General features: G+C 47.6%; 1 long non-coding RNA gene across 1 annotated transcript; it reads left to right on the top strand.

The window, feature by feature from the left end:
* The first annotated feature begins 997 nt into the window (after window positions 1–997).
* Window positions 998–10791, top strand: LOC137534609 (uncharacterized). The gene is made up of 3 exons (XR_011024372.1): window positions 998–1102; window positions 7774–7856; window positions 10556–10791. It is a non-coding gene; the product is annotated as an uncharacterized lncRNA (long non-coding RNA).
* Window positions 10792–14045: the final 3254 nt, after the last annotated feature.

The following is a 14045-nucleotide window of genomic DNA, read 5'->3' as shown; positions in this document are numbered from 1 at the left end:
CGAAATCGGCCGTCGATCGGTCGATTGGCCAACCGATTTGCAATCGATTGATCGATCGATCGGGATCGATCGGTCGGCCAGAAAATCGGCTGAGTGTATGGGCTGCTTAAAGAGACACTGAAGCGAAAAAAAAAATGATGATATTATGATTTGTATGTGTAGTACAGCTAAGAAATAAAACATTAAGATCAGATACATCAGTCTAATTGTTTCCAGTACAGGAAGAGTTGAGAAACTCCAGTTGTTATCTCTATGCAAAAAAGCTATTAAGCTCTCCGACTAACTTAAGCAGCCCATACACTCAGCCGATTTTCTGGCCGACCGATCGATTGCAAATCGGTTGGCCAATCGACCGATCGACGGCCGATTTCGATCGATTTCGATGGATTTCCATTGAACTTGCAGGGTGGAAAATTTAGGTCGATCTGATGAGATTGCTTATCAGTTTGCATTGGCCTTAATGGAAATCTGATGGCAAAAAAATGCCATCAGATCGAATTTCAATAGATTTCAAACTGAAATCTATTGGAATTCTATCCTGGTAAAAAATGTTCTAAAAACGCATCAGATAGATCATCAGATGCATTTCTTATCTATCTGCTGCCAATCTGACGAGTGTATGGGCACCTTACGTCGTGGAGAGGGCTGTTATCTGACTTTTATTATCTCAACTGTAATTGAAATGTTTACTTTTCCTCTGCTAGAGGAGAGTTCATTACTTCACAGACTGCTCTGAAAGACTCATTTTGAATGCTGAGTGTTGTGTAATCTGCACATATTATAGAGTGATGCAATGTTAGAAAAAACACTATATACCTGAAAATAAAAATATGAGAATATTTTCTTTGCTGCTAATCTTCTAGTAATTATTCATAGTACACAACCAATTCATTATATCATATATTTTTTTTCGCTTCAGTGTCTCTTTAAGTAAATATTTGAATGAAACTTGGGATTTCAGTCATATGTGATATGACAAACTCAAATATTAATTAGAACTGGGTGAGCTGATTGCCTTCACTATATAAGTCAACCCATTTTACCACAGATAGAACTGCTCTGAAGACCCACCTGTGTGTAGAACCAGCGCTGACTGATCTAAGTAAGTACATACAGGGCTGCCATTTATCATTTGTCACTACTACTTTATATCTAGTTGAACATAATTGTGTGTTCAGCTTTCTGCTGCACAATGTGTTGATATTTTGCCATTTTTATTCCCTTGTATGTATTGAGGTTGTTTTCATTATTGCTTTATTTGTGTGGCATAGTATTCTAAAAAATATATATTTTAATTAAGTAAAATAGGAACCAGTACAAATATAGAAATATTTTATTGTAAGGAGAACAGAGGCGCCAACAGAATAAAATATATCTAAAACCTTTCAAATTCCTCGGGAGGCGGTGGTGGACTCATCTCCCCGAAGCAGACATGATACTGCCGGTTTTAGTGCAAACAAATTTATTTATTTACTCCAACATACAGTGCAATGCGATTCACGGGTATATTCCCGCTTCTTCAGGCAATAACGAACAGGAGTACACACAGTGCAGTCTTAAGGTCACGATAAGCACCTCTGATAAGCACCTATTGCCTGAAGAAGCGGGAATATTCCAGTGAAACGCATTGCGCTGTATGTTGGAGTATATACATACATTTGTTTGTACTAAAACCGACAGTATCATGTCTGCTTTGGGGAGATGAGTCCACCACCGCCTCCCGAGGAATTTTAAAGTTTTTAGATATATTTTATTCTGTTGGCGCCTCTGTTCTCCTTACAATATCAGCATCCACCCCTGGTGGAGGGGTTGAATTCCCTTTCTTCTCCTAATCTATAGAGAGTGACATCTTAATCCTGAGTTAGGACAGGCCTAATCTCCTCACCTGCCTACACAGTGGTTGCCTAATTGGTAACCCTGACTTGTGAGTATATCTATCATATACTTTTCCATTTACCCATCACCCAACTTACTACACTATATTGGGCTCTCGGTGTCCCTTCTTTTTCTTATACAAATATTTTATTCTGCTTGACTAACTGCTAGATCTACTGGTAAATTCTGAGTCTGAAAGATTCTGTAGAAAAAGAAAGCTATCTTCTCCATACTAGGCAACAGGTTTAGGATTGTTCAAAGGAACTCTTTTAAAGTTTTAGTTTTTTCCTGAACCCCTTTAAGAGGCAGAAGGAACCTAAAGAGGATCTTTAGCCTAAACAAACATACTGTCATTAAGTTTTATTAGTTATGTTAATTAAAATAGATAGGTAATATAATTTCTTACCCACCCTGTTTTAAAAGAACAGGCAAATGTTTGTGATTTCATGGGGGCAGCCATCTTTTTGGTTGAAAGGAGGTGACAGGGAGCGTGAGACACAGTTCCAACTGTCCTGTGTATTGATAACCCCTCCCAACTGTGCTCTAGGCTTTAAATCCCAAATTAAAAAAAAAAAATTGCACCAAAACAGCAGAACGAAAAGGAGAAAAATATCCTGACAGATTTCTTTGATGCAGCAAAAAATCAGGCTTAGGTAAGAAAAACTAAGTTTTGATGCTGTGAAACTGTTAAAGAAACACCAAGCCTTTTCAGTGCTGCTGAGTAGATTTTTAGTATGGAGGTGCACTTTAACCACTTGACCCACCCTTTACCCCCTCTTAAGGACCAGCATTGTTTTTAGTGATCTGTGCTGGGTGGGCTCTGCAGCCCCCAGCACAGATCAGGTAGCAGGCAGAGAGATCAGATTGCCCCCCTTTTTTCCCCCCTATGGGGATGATGTGCAGGGGGGGTCTGATCTCTTCTGCCTGCCTGGGTGTTGCGGGGGGGGGGGGGCACCTCAAAGCCCCCCTCCGCGGCAAAATTCCCCCCTCCCTCTCCTACCTGCTCCCCCTCCGGTGATCGGGGCTGCACAGGACGCTATCCGTCCTGTGCAGCCAGTGACAGGCTGTCCCCTGTCACATGGCGGCGATCCCCGGCCGCTGATTGGCCGGGGATCGCCGATCTGCCTTACGGCGCTGCTGCGCAGCAGCGCCGTACAATGTAAACAAAGGAGACATGTGTCTCCTACGTTTACATTTAGTCTGCGAGCCGCAATCAGCGGCTCGCAGGCTATTCACGCAGACCCGCTCCGTGATCTGACAGGAAACGGCCGCTCGCGCGAGCGGCCTTTCCTGATTAATTAGGGAGGCACCTGGCGACGCAGATCTGCGTCGCTGGTCCTCCAGCTACCACTTTGCCGCCGCACGGTATGAGTGTGCGGTCGGCAAGTGGTTAAGTATATTTGTCATAAGTATAGTAATGACAGATAATGGTAGTAGAAAAAAAATCTGTCACCTGTGTGTCAGAATCTTGTCCGTTGAGACGGCCATTTCTAGCCTTTTTGTCACTCCAGGCAAGAAGTCCTGTGTCAACCATCCCCCCTCCCCCCCGTGGGACAGAACATGGCACAGAGGGATAAAGGGAGCCTCAGGGTGGCAGAAGGACACACGGGGATAAATTGTCATGGGGGACAGAAGGAGGCACAAAGGAGGGCAAAAGGAGGCACAAAGGAGGACAGAGGACAGACGGAGGCACATGGGTCAGGTGGGGTCACAGGGGGACAGAGGGATGCATGGGGGTTGGACACAGTGTTGGCTGCCTGCAACTTATACTATCCAGATGCAGCAGCAGAAGTCCCTTCTGACTCCTAAAAGAGTTCAGGAAAAAAAATGAAACTTTCACAGTGTTCCTTTAATCTAAGTTTTCTCCTAGGAAATAATTGTTTAATTTGCAGGGCCCACTGTCACCAGACGCATTCACTAGCAGCATTCTGCTCAACACCCTGACTAGTGATCACACTGCTTTGAATGGGCTCCCATCCATTGTGCTGCCCTGTCCCTGTATGACAATGAAGTAGTACATTCTCTAACCACTTGCGCTCGCAGTAGTTTTGCACCAGCATGCATACTTGAGAAATGATGCTCATTTTTTAGCAGCACTTGTCAAGTACGCATAACGATAACACTCGCAGGCTCGGCTGCTGTGTATATCAGGGCAGGAGTGCAAAATTATAGGGGGTGCGAGTGGACAGAGCATGTACTGCCTCTTTGTTCTCTGTGCGACTGGCTGCAGTCAGAGCCACAAATGGGAGGCCAGGTAAGTGCAATAGAGAGAAGCCCATAAAAAATGGAAAAAAAGAGAAGTAGAAAGATTCCATACTGCACAAGCTGGCATGGATATAGTGTCAGCTCAGGTGCCTGTAAATATAGTGATAACTTAGCACTTAGAAGGTTGATTTAAGACAAGTGCAGGGACACATCTTTAAAGGAAACCAGAGACGAATAAATCTAAAAGTTTTATACATACCTTCCTCCAGCACTTATCGCTCCCACACTGTCTTACCCTGCCTCCTCCTTCACTGCGCAGGTGCAGAACGCTCTCAGCTGTGGTAATGAGACCGAGGGGGGAGCACGTGCAGTCGCAAACTGCACTGCATTCAACAGCCAGTGCAACACTATGTAGTGCTGATGGACCGCGGCTCCTGCCCTGCCCCAATCAACCTTAATCATCTTACTGGTCCGATCCATACTTTTAATCAATTTTGGGTCAGAATTGATCTGACATTGATTGAAAAAGAATCATTTTGGAAATCAACTTTCTGCAGATTCCCCCTCTCTGATTGAATCTGCTGGGAAAACCGAGAAGTGCATTGGCACCTTAAGAAGAATAAATTGAGTCAATTAAAGTCAGCAGGCACCAAGCAATACGCTGTAAGCTTGTTAATTACCCCTCAGCTGTAGGCTTCATCTCTTTGTAATCTTTTTTCCCAATCACCCACGTTGCCCCAGCACTTACCGTATATACTCGGATACAAGTCGACCCCGTGTATAAGTCGACCCCCAAAATTTGACCCTCACAAGGTGGATTTTTCCAATTATTCAAGTATAAGTCTATAGGTAAGTCTATAGAGTCTATAGGTAAGCCAGCCAGGTATCTGCCTCCAGTATAGGTAGCCAGCATAGGTAGGCAGCCAGGTATAGTTGCCCCCAGTATAGGTAAGTAGCCAGTATAGTTGCCAGTAGCATAGGTAGGTAGCCAGTATAGTTGCCAGTAGCATAGGTAGGTAGCCAGTATAGTTGCCATTAGCATAGGTAGGTAGCCAGTATAGTTGCCAGTAGCATAGGTAGGTAGCCAGTATAGTTGCCAGTAGCATAGGTAGGTAGCCAGTATAGTTGCCATTAGTATAGGTAGGTAGCCAGTATAGTTGCCAGTAGCATATGTAGGTAGCCAGTATAGTTGCCATTAGTATAGGTAGGTAGCCAGTATAGTTGCCAGTAGCATAGGTAGGTAGCCAGTATAGTTGCCATTAGTATAGGTAGGTAGCCAGTATAGTTGCCAGTAGCATAGGTAGGTAGCCAGTATAGTTGCCAGTAGTATAGGTAGGTAGCCAGTATAGTTGCCAGCAGCATAGGTAGGTAGCCAGTACAGTTGCCCCCATGTATAGGCTGCAGCGGTGGGGAGAGTGGGCATGGAGGCAAACATCTCACCTTCTATCCTCCATCTACTTCCTCTCCCAGGCATCCCATGCGTTGATACCAGCGTTTCCTGTGATGACATCATCACAGGAGACGCTGGTATCAGCACAAGGGGATGCGTGGGAGAGGAAGTAGATGGAGGATAGAGGCTGTGGAAGGTGGGATGTTTGCCTCCATGCTCGCTCTCCCCGCCGCTGCAGCAGTCTCCTCTCACCATCCACCGCTGGGCGCAGTCTCCTCTCTTCTGCTCGCTTCTCCTCCACTCGCGCGGTAACTTCCGGTCCCGACGTCATGTGACATCGGGAGCCGGACCATCTCTCTTAAGGGGGCAGACGCGCGAGTGAGGGAGAAGAGAGGAAAAGAGGACACTGCGCCCAGCGATGGATGGTGAGTAACCCCTCCACACACACACACCCCACATCCATAACACACACCCTCACCCCACTCAGGCTGTAAGTCGCAAAATTTAGGACTATGCAACTATAAGTCGACCCCCCCACTTTTTTACTTTGAATCAGTCCTAAATTTTGCGACTTATACCCGAGTATATACGGTACATTTTTTCCAGGGTGCTGAGGTGGTGGTGAAGGGGGAAGGGGGTGGGGTGATCGTGAAATAGGACTGGCGGCAGCTATCCGAAGGCTCTGTATTGACTCAGTGTAAAGGGAGGAGGTGACCCACTGTCGGTGGAGGAGGGAGGGACCAGAGCCCAGGGGCGTATTTGCGTAGTGAAGAGCCTATGGCAAACACTGAAATTGCACCCCCACCCTTTCCCCTCTAAAAACATCATCCTTTCTCATGTACATGTGTTATGGTTGCCTGTGTGGATATTGCTGAAGTAACTTTTTTGGAAATATCTCTTCTTATTCCCTCTTTGTCCTCTTTTCTAAAGGTGACCACTAATGATCCAATTTCTAGCAAAAAATCGTTCGAGCAATCAGATAATTCTGATTGGAAGAAAAATTGTTCACTACACCATCAACGAACCAATCTTTGCTTCCTATATATCGCAACTAACTAATAAATCCAAATTTTGGTTTGACCAAAATCAAATCGGACGACTATTTTTATAATCGTTCGTAATCGATTGTGCCCATGAATGGAGATTATTTACAACCAATCCAATCAGAATTTCTGATCGCTCTAACGATTTTTTTGCTAACACCTTAACACTAAGCCAAGTGTGCCCTGCATACATAAATTAAGTAGCCATGTTTCCTAGATAATAGAATTAATCTGATGTGAGGTCTGAGTGACAGGGAGGCACAGGGGCAAGCATGGGGGTGTAGCAAAGGGGCAGGCATGGCGCCCATGGTACTGTGGCACTTATGGCACAAGGCATGCTTGTACCCCTCTAGATACGCCTCTGCCAGAGCCAGCTCACACTGTTGATCTGCTCCCTTTCCTGATTGTAGCGTAATTTTGCTATTAGGTCATGCGGCGTGCTGCCAGAGAGTATCAAAGCATTGGACTTGGCATCGGCGAAGGAGATGGCTGGCGTCAATTAGAGTGTCAGACATAGTTGTTGGATTTTATCGGCAACAGTTCTATACATCAGGGGAGGTGGCAGCGCTCTCAAGACAGGCTGCATCTGATTGACCAGCAGCATGGATGTGCAGGGCCTAATTATAGGCAGGTTACACAAGCTGCATTCAAAATAGATTATTATTATTGATTTTATTATCATTATTGATTTATAAAGCGCCAACATATTCCATATTGCAAACAAAATGGAGGATGTTGGCTTCCAAAACAGTTTGCACGCAGAGTGTTCCATACTAAACTCTTCCACCGTGTTGAGGTATCTTTCATGGAGGAGATCCTAACCCCTAATTAACAACCAAACATAGTGTGAACCTGGGGGCAGCTGTCCATAAAATGGTTTACACATTTTTTTTAGAGAACTGAAAAATTAGCAGCCTCTAGGGGGCTCTGTATGCTTCTGCTGGTAGTCATTTTATGTGCTGCCTGATCAGGAGAGCTGCCAATTTTTCCCTATTGGCAACAGTGCCATCTAGCAGCAGCCAGTTTTTCCTATGTCGCAGTATGTCCAACATTGGTGCTATACATGCAAATGCTGATGTCTTACATAGTCCAACATAGGCATGGAAGGGGTTAACAATTTGTATGTAATTCTCTCCAAGGAATTTCCAGTGGAAATTGTAATGATCATAGAATGTTTGGTCTGTCACTGTTTTTATGTAATTTATGATATTTTCATTAGTTAGATGTATTTTTTTTTGTCTTGTTCAAATTTATTGGCAGAAGCCCAACATGCTGACCTTGAACAAATCCATGCTTCTGCTTTTCTTCCTCGGGATGGTCTCCTTATCCCTTGCTGATGAAAAGTAAGTACTCATATGAACCAACATCCGCAATGCCTATAACTAATATTTATAATGCACTGCAGTCCCAAATTACGGAGTAGGTGCCTCTATAGTCATAATTAACATTGCTGTCTATACAGGACAAGATTTACATCACAGTAGCCTATAGGCACAGATGCCCTGGCACCTGGCAACCTAGACTTCACCCTCCATGGACGTACAAACCAAACTGCACCACAAATGTGCTGGCTGTCCCAGCTGTGAATTATCCCTTACTTCCCTTGTCCGTTGTAGGTAACTACAGGTGCCCCTTAGTATAAGGTAGGTCAGTGGAATGCTAAGACCTCTAATTTACCAGGAAGAATGCTGCAGCTGATATTCACTAACTAAAGAGAGGGGAGAGAGCCTGAGATATGATAACTGATAAAAAACAACCGACGACTACATTAATCAACATAATCATGTCAAGCGGTAATATTAAGGGCGCTCACACAGTGGCTGCAAAGTATGGGGGAAGAGGCCCCCTAGAATAATCTCTCCTTATGTGAGTATTGTTTTGGTACAGCCAACTTTAACTTCCACAACTCTGAATTTCCATTCCTCAATCTCTGGTGGTGAAGCTGGAACATCTACTGGTGGCCTCACCTCGATTTGACAGCTTCTCCTCTTCAGTCAATTATGGAACACTGTCTGCATGGTCTGCAACCAGAGATCAAGAAACAGAGGATTGGAGGCGGTATGGGAGTTCCTGACTGCAAAAAAAACAGCGGGAAGCATACTTTATTTAGCTACTGTTAGGGGCGTAACAATAGACCTTACAAGGGATGCAGCCGCAGGGGGGCCCAGAAGTCACAAGGGGCCCCAACCTGAGAGACTGACAACTAAGGGCATGGAGAGCGCTCTGCACAATTGTTCTAATGACTGCATCTGCTCAGCCACTGATATTGAATCATATAAAGTTTTGTAGACAAAGATTTGTAGACAGACCCTATTCAGTGTGCTGGCGGAGGGGGTCCCATCCAAAGTTTTGCAGGGGGGCCCAGTGATTTCTAGTTACGCCCCTGGCTACTGGTCAGCAATTACCAAGAGAGATTTTTCTAGGGGCCCCTTCCCTTATACTTTGCAACTGCTGTAAGTGCTCCTTCTTTTCTCTTCATAGTTTACCCTAGTGCTTCCCCACCAGTACTGGTGGGGAGGAGTGACTGAGGTCTGGTGTGTCTAGCCAGGGCCGGATTACCGACCAGGCAACAAAAGCAGTCGCTTGGGGCCCCATTCAGAGTCAAAGGGGCCCCATCAGCACATAAACCAGCCCTTGCCATCCTGTCAGCGTTGGCTGGACGGTATAATGGTTAAAGGGACTCTAAGCAGTGCAGTAACTATGGAAAGATGCATATCATTTTAAAGCTCTCTTTCTCCTCTTTCCAATGATATATAAACCGCCCTATACCTTTTAGTTTTCGCTATTTTCGAAATTTTCGATCGAAATCGCGGCCATGGCAATTTTGATCGCGAAAATAGCGAAAACTAAAAGGCGTAGGGTGGCAGTTTATCTTTAAGGGCTTTAAGGGCTCTTCCTCTGACACAGGAGACAAGTGTTCGAATCTCGGCTCTGCTTGTTCAGTAAGCCAGCACCTTTTCAGTAGGAGACCTTAAGCAAGTCTCTCTAACACTGCTACTGCCTATAGGGCGCGTCCTAGTGGCTGCAGCTCTGGCGTTTTGAGTCCGCCCGGAGAAAAGCGCGATATAAATGTTATTTGTCTTGTCATATGATGCTGTGCGCTGCTGATTGTCTTCAGAGCCAGGCTCTCCTCCTAGGTCCCCCTCCTGCTACTGTGGGCTCTGCAGCTGCCCACTCCTCCCTCCCTTCCCACAGAGAACCACAGCTGCAGCAAGAATGATAGTAGCAGATGGCAAACGCTCACTCACCTATCCATGATCCAAGCGATAGAGATCCCGTCATCTGAAACCCATCTGTCTCTTCTACAGTGCAGCCGCTCACTCTGAACTTCCTGATTCTCAGATCAGACAGGAAGTAGTAATAGCAGTAGTAACAGAGCGGCAGCACTCTAGAGGAGACAGATGGGCTCTGGATGATGGGACCATTTGGATCGCAATAGGTGAATGTGAGTCATCTGGTGCTGTCATTCTCCCCCGCTGCGGCTGCCTTCTCTGCTGGACTATCGTATTCACTGGGATGGAGGCTGCATGGTGGCTGTCTAGTTTGGGAGGAAATCGATTGTTCGGTGGTGGGGGTGGTTATGTAATTCTGTCTGGGGAACGGCTTCCGATTTGGCAATGTCCAGAGCTTTCTGCTATTGCCAGGCTGGAGATGCAGGGGGAAAGTGCTGCTGCTGTGATATCTGGCGCCCTCTTCACAGGGGTGCCCCAGCCCCTGAGTGCAAACGTCCCAGCCATTCATCTCTCACTCTGCATTTTGCCGCTGCTATTCCCTGCATTGTGCACCCACAGAGGAAAGCGGGCTGTTGCCCATAGCAACCAGTAGCTCGGCTGCCCCGGTGTGTGCGGCATGTTGCTGTGCAGCTGCATCTTCTGATTCTATTACGACATGATGGGGGGGCCCAAATCAGTTACTTTGCTTAGGGCCCCATTCAGCCTTAATCCGGCTCTGTGTCTAGCAGTGGATGCACAGCATTTCTGCATTGTGTAAATCAGTGCAACGGTGAAATAACGTCTGTTTATAAACCTCTGTGTCTTCATAGGAGACATGAACATGAGGATGATGATGATGCTGGGGAGGAGAAAACTAGGAGTGCTGCAGAGCAGGAGAGCGATGACGGAATTCAAGAGGAAAAGAGAGGGTCCAAAACTGTGACTTAACGTAGCCACCATCATGCTTCAAAACCTTCACATCACACCAATGTGCATCATGTTTGATATCATATGATAACATCATAAAATATTTGGATGGCTTAATAAAAAAGGACCATTCAACTTATCCACACTCTAATTTTTTTAATGTATGAAAATATACCATACTTTTCGGACCATAAGAGTCACTTTTTCACCCCCAAAAGCGTGTGTGTGTGTGGGGGGGGGGGGGGGGGGGAGTCAGTGTGTCTGAATAATACAATTCAGACCAATGCATAGCCACAAGTATGGTACACAGGCATGCTCAAATCACGAATTCGGATGAAATCCGAATAGGTGTTATTCGGATTTCATACACTTAATTACAGCACCTGTGCGGGTGGGCGAGGGGGGGTTAATCTTACTCATCAGCAGGGGAGCCTCTAGGCATAGGCAGTACAGGCCATTGCCTGGAGTGCCATTGGTCCTGGGGGGCGCCATGTTGCTGGATTAAGCCCCACCCCCAAAATTAAGCCCCACCTCCAGGACTAAGCCACACCCCGTGTTTGTTCTATTACTTGCTTCTGCTGCATCTACTTAGCGTAAGTTGCAGGCAGCTGCCACCTCTGTGCCTTGTGCATCTTTCTTCCCCCCCCTTTGTGCCTCCTTCAGTCCCTTTTGTGCCTCCTTTTGTCACCTTGTGCCTCCTTCAGTCCCTTGTGCCATGTCTGACCCCCTGTTTGTCCTTCTGTCTCCCTTTGTGCCTTCCTCTGTCTCCTTGTGCCTCCTTCTTTCCCCCCTCGGCCACCTCTGCCTCCTTCTGTGCCCCTTTGTGCCTCCTTATGTCCCTTTGCCTTTATTTGTCCTACTTTGCCTCCTTCTGTCTCCCTTAGTGCCTCCTTCTGTCTCCATGTGCCTCTTCAGTCACCATGTGCCACCTCTGTACCCTGCGCCTTCCTCTGTCCCCTTGTGCCTACTTCTGTGCCCGTTTGTGCCTTGTTCTGTCTCCCTGTGGCTTTTTTTTGTCCCCCTCTGCCTCCTTCTGTCTCCCTGTGCCTCCTTACATCCCCCTCTGCTGTCTTCTGTCCCCCTTTTGTGCCTCCTTCTATCCCCCTTTGTGCATACTTCTGGCCCCCATTGTGCCTCCTTCTGTCTCCTGTGTGCCTCCTTCTGTCCCCTGTGTGCCTCCTTCAGCCCCCCTGTGCCTCTTTCTTTCCTCCTGAGCCTCCTTTTGTCCCCTTTTGTGCCTCAATCTTCCCCCATTGTGCCACCTTCTGCCCCACTTTGTGCCTCCTTCTGACCCACTTTGTGCCTCCTTCTGTCCACCTATGTGCCTCCTTCTGTCCCCGTGTCCCTACTTCTGTCCTCTTTTGTGCCTCCTTCTGGCCCTCATGCCTTCTTCTGTCCTCTGTACCTCCCGTTGCCCCTCTGTGTACCTCCTTCTATCCTCCTGTGCCTCCTTCTGCCCTCCTTTGTGTCTCATTCTGCCCCCCATTATGCCTCCTTTTGTCTCCCTTTGTGCCTCATCCTGTCCACCTGTGTGCCTCTTTCTGTCCCCTTGTGCCTTCTTCTGTCCTCCTTTGACTTCTTCTGACCCTCATGCCTCCTTATTTCCCCCTGTGCCTCCCTATGTCCCATTGTGTGCCTTCTTCCTTACATGTATTTTCTTTCTCAATAAGTGTAAATTGTGGTGCAACTCTGCCACGTTACAATTATTTTCTGGTGAAACACTGCCGCATTATGGTTTTTTCCTTGTGAAACGCTGCCGCATTACGATTATTTTCATGGGGGGGGGGGGGCAACAGGTTTTCAGGCAATTTCAGGCGTTTTCAGGCGAGTGACAAAATGCCTAGAGGCGCTCCTGCCCATCAGCCATCTTCTTGCTCCGTCCCTCTGCGCCTACCGCGCTGCGTTCCAATCTGGCGTCCCGTGATTACATACACTTCCTCCTTCCGGGTTGAAGGAGGAAGTGTATAGTCACGTGACGCCAGATTGGAACGCAGCGTGGGATGCGCGAGGGACAGGGCAAGAAGACGGCTGATGGGTAAGATTAACCCCCCTCGCCCACCCGCACAGGTGCTGTAATTAAGTGGATGAAATCCGAATAACACCTATTCGGAGTTCATCTGAATTCGCGATTTGAGCATGCCTGATGGTACAACCCGTACATAAGTGGTTCTCCTGTTTCCTCCTGCATCCTCCTCTCCTCTGTGCTCTTACTGAAACTGGTCCAGAGGGTGGGAGCACGGCCCTGTCAATGGGGCCAATCACTGCACTCTCAGAGTAGCAGAGAGTGCACTGATTGGCCCCATTGATGAAGCTGTGGTCCCGCCCTCGGGGACCATCGGCTTCAATAAGAGCACAGTAACCCATGTTCAGGGGCGTAGGAATAGGCCCTGCAGCCCCTGCGCCCGCGGGGGGGCCCGGCCCCCCCCTGGGGCCCGCTTGGGGCCGTTTTGTGGGTGCTGGAGGGGTGGCAGCATGAGGGGAAAGCCTTGCCCACAGTCGGCGGGGAGAGGGGTAGTTCCCCCCTCTCCCTCACCTCGGGGCTCTCCCCTCTGTGCTCCCCTCCAGCTCTTTAGTGTGTGGGGCTGTGGTGGGCAGCGAGCGGCGGGCAGATACATACCTGCTTCCGTGCGTTCCATCGACGACTTCTCCCTCTAGCGGCTGACGTCACTTCCGGAAGTGACGTCAGCCGCTAGAGGGAGAAGTCTCCGATGGAACGCACGGAAGCAGGTATGTATCTGCCCGCCGCTCGCTGCCCGCTGCCCACAGCCCCACACACTAAAGAGCTGGAGGGGAGCACAGAGGGGAGAGCCCCGAGGTGAGGGAGAGGGGGGAACTACCCCTCTCCCCGCCGACTGTGGGCAAGGCTTTCCCCTCATGCTGCCACCCCTCCAGCACCCACATAACGGCCGCGAGCGGGCCCCGGGGGGGGGGAGGGGCCCGCTCAGAAAATCTGCAGGGGGGCCCGGTGGGGCCTAGTTACGCCCCTGCCCATGTTACTCTAGTTACTCACAGCACGTTGAAGACGCACGGTGGGACATGGTACAGCTGAAGCCCTGGGGAGAAGAAGAGTTCGCTCAAAATCAATTGATTGAAAATCAGTTTTAAAGAACCACTAATTATAAATTACTTTTCTCCTATGTCCCTGTCGCTTACAGTATCAGCAAAAATCTGACAGACCTGACAGGTTTTCCTTATGGGTATTCTCACGGCTTTCTTTATTTTCAAAAGCACTTACTGAATTGCAGTTTCTCAGTCCAACTCCCCAAAAAGTGATCTTTGTATTGATTCTTTCCAGGGTTAAAGGAGATAGTGAGAATCTCCCATGAGGATGTGGACTAGTCCAAAGTCAGTCAGAGCTGTCAGATTTCAACTGCCTACTTTAAGCGACAGCAA

The sequence above is a fragment of the Hyperolius riggenbachi genome, chromosome 10 (assembly GCF_040937935.1).
Source record: "Hyperolius riggenbachi isolate aHypRig1 chromosome 10, aHypRig1.pri, whole genome shotgun sequence".
NCBI lineage: Eukaryota > Metazoa > Chordata > Amphibia > Anura > Hyperoliidae > Hyperolius > Hyperolius riggenbachi.
This window is presented reverse-complemented; position numbering and strand designations above follow the sequence as displayed.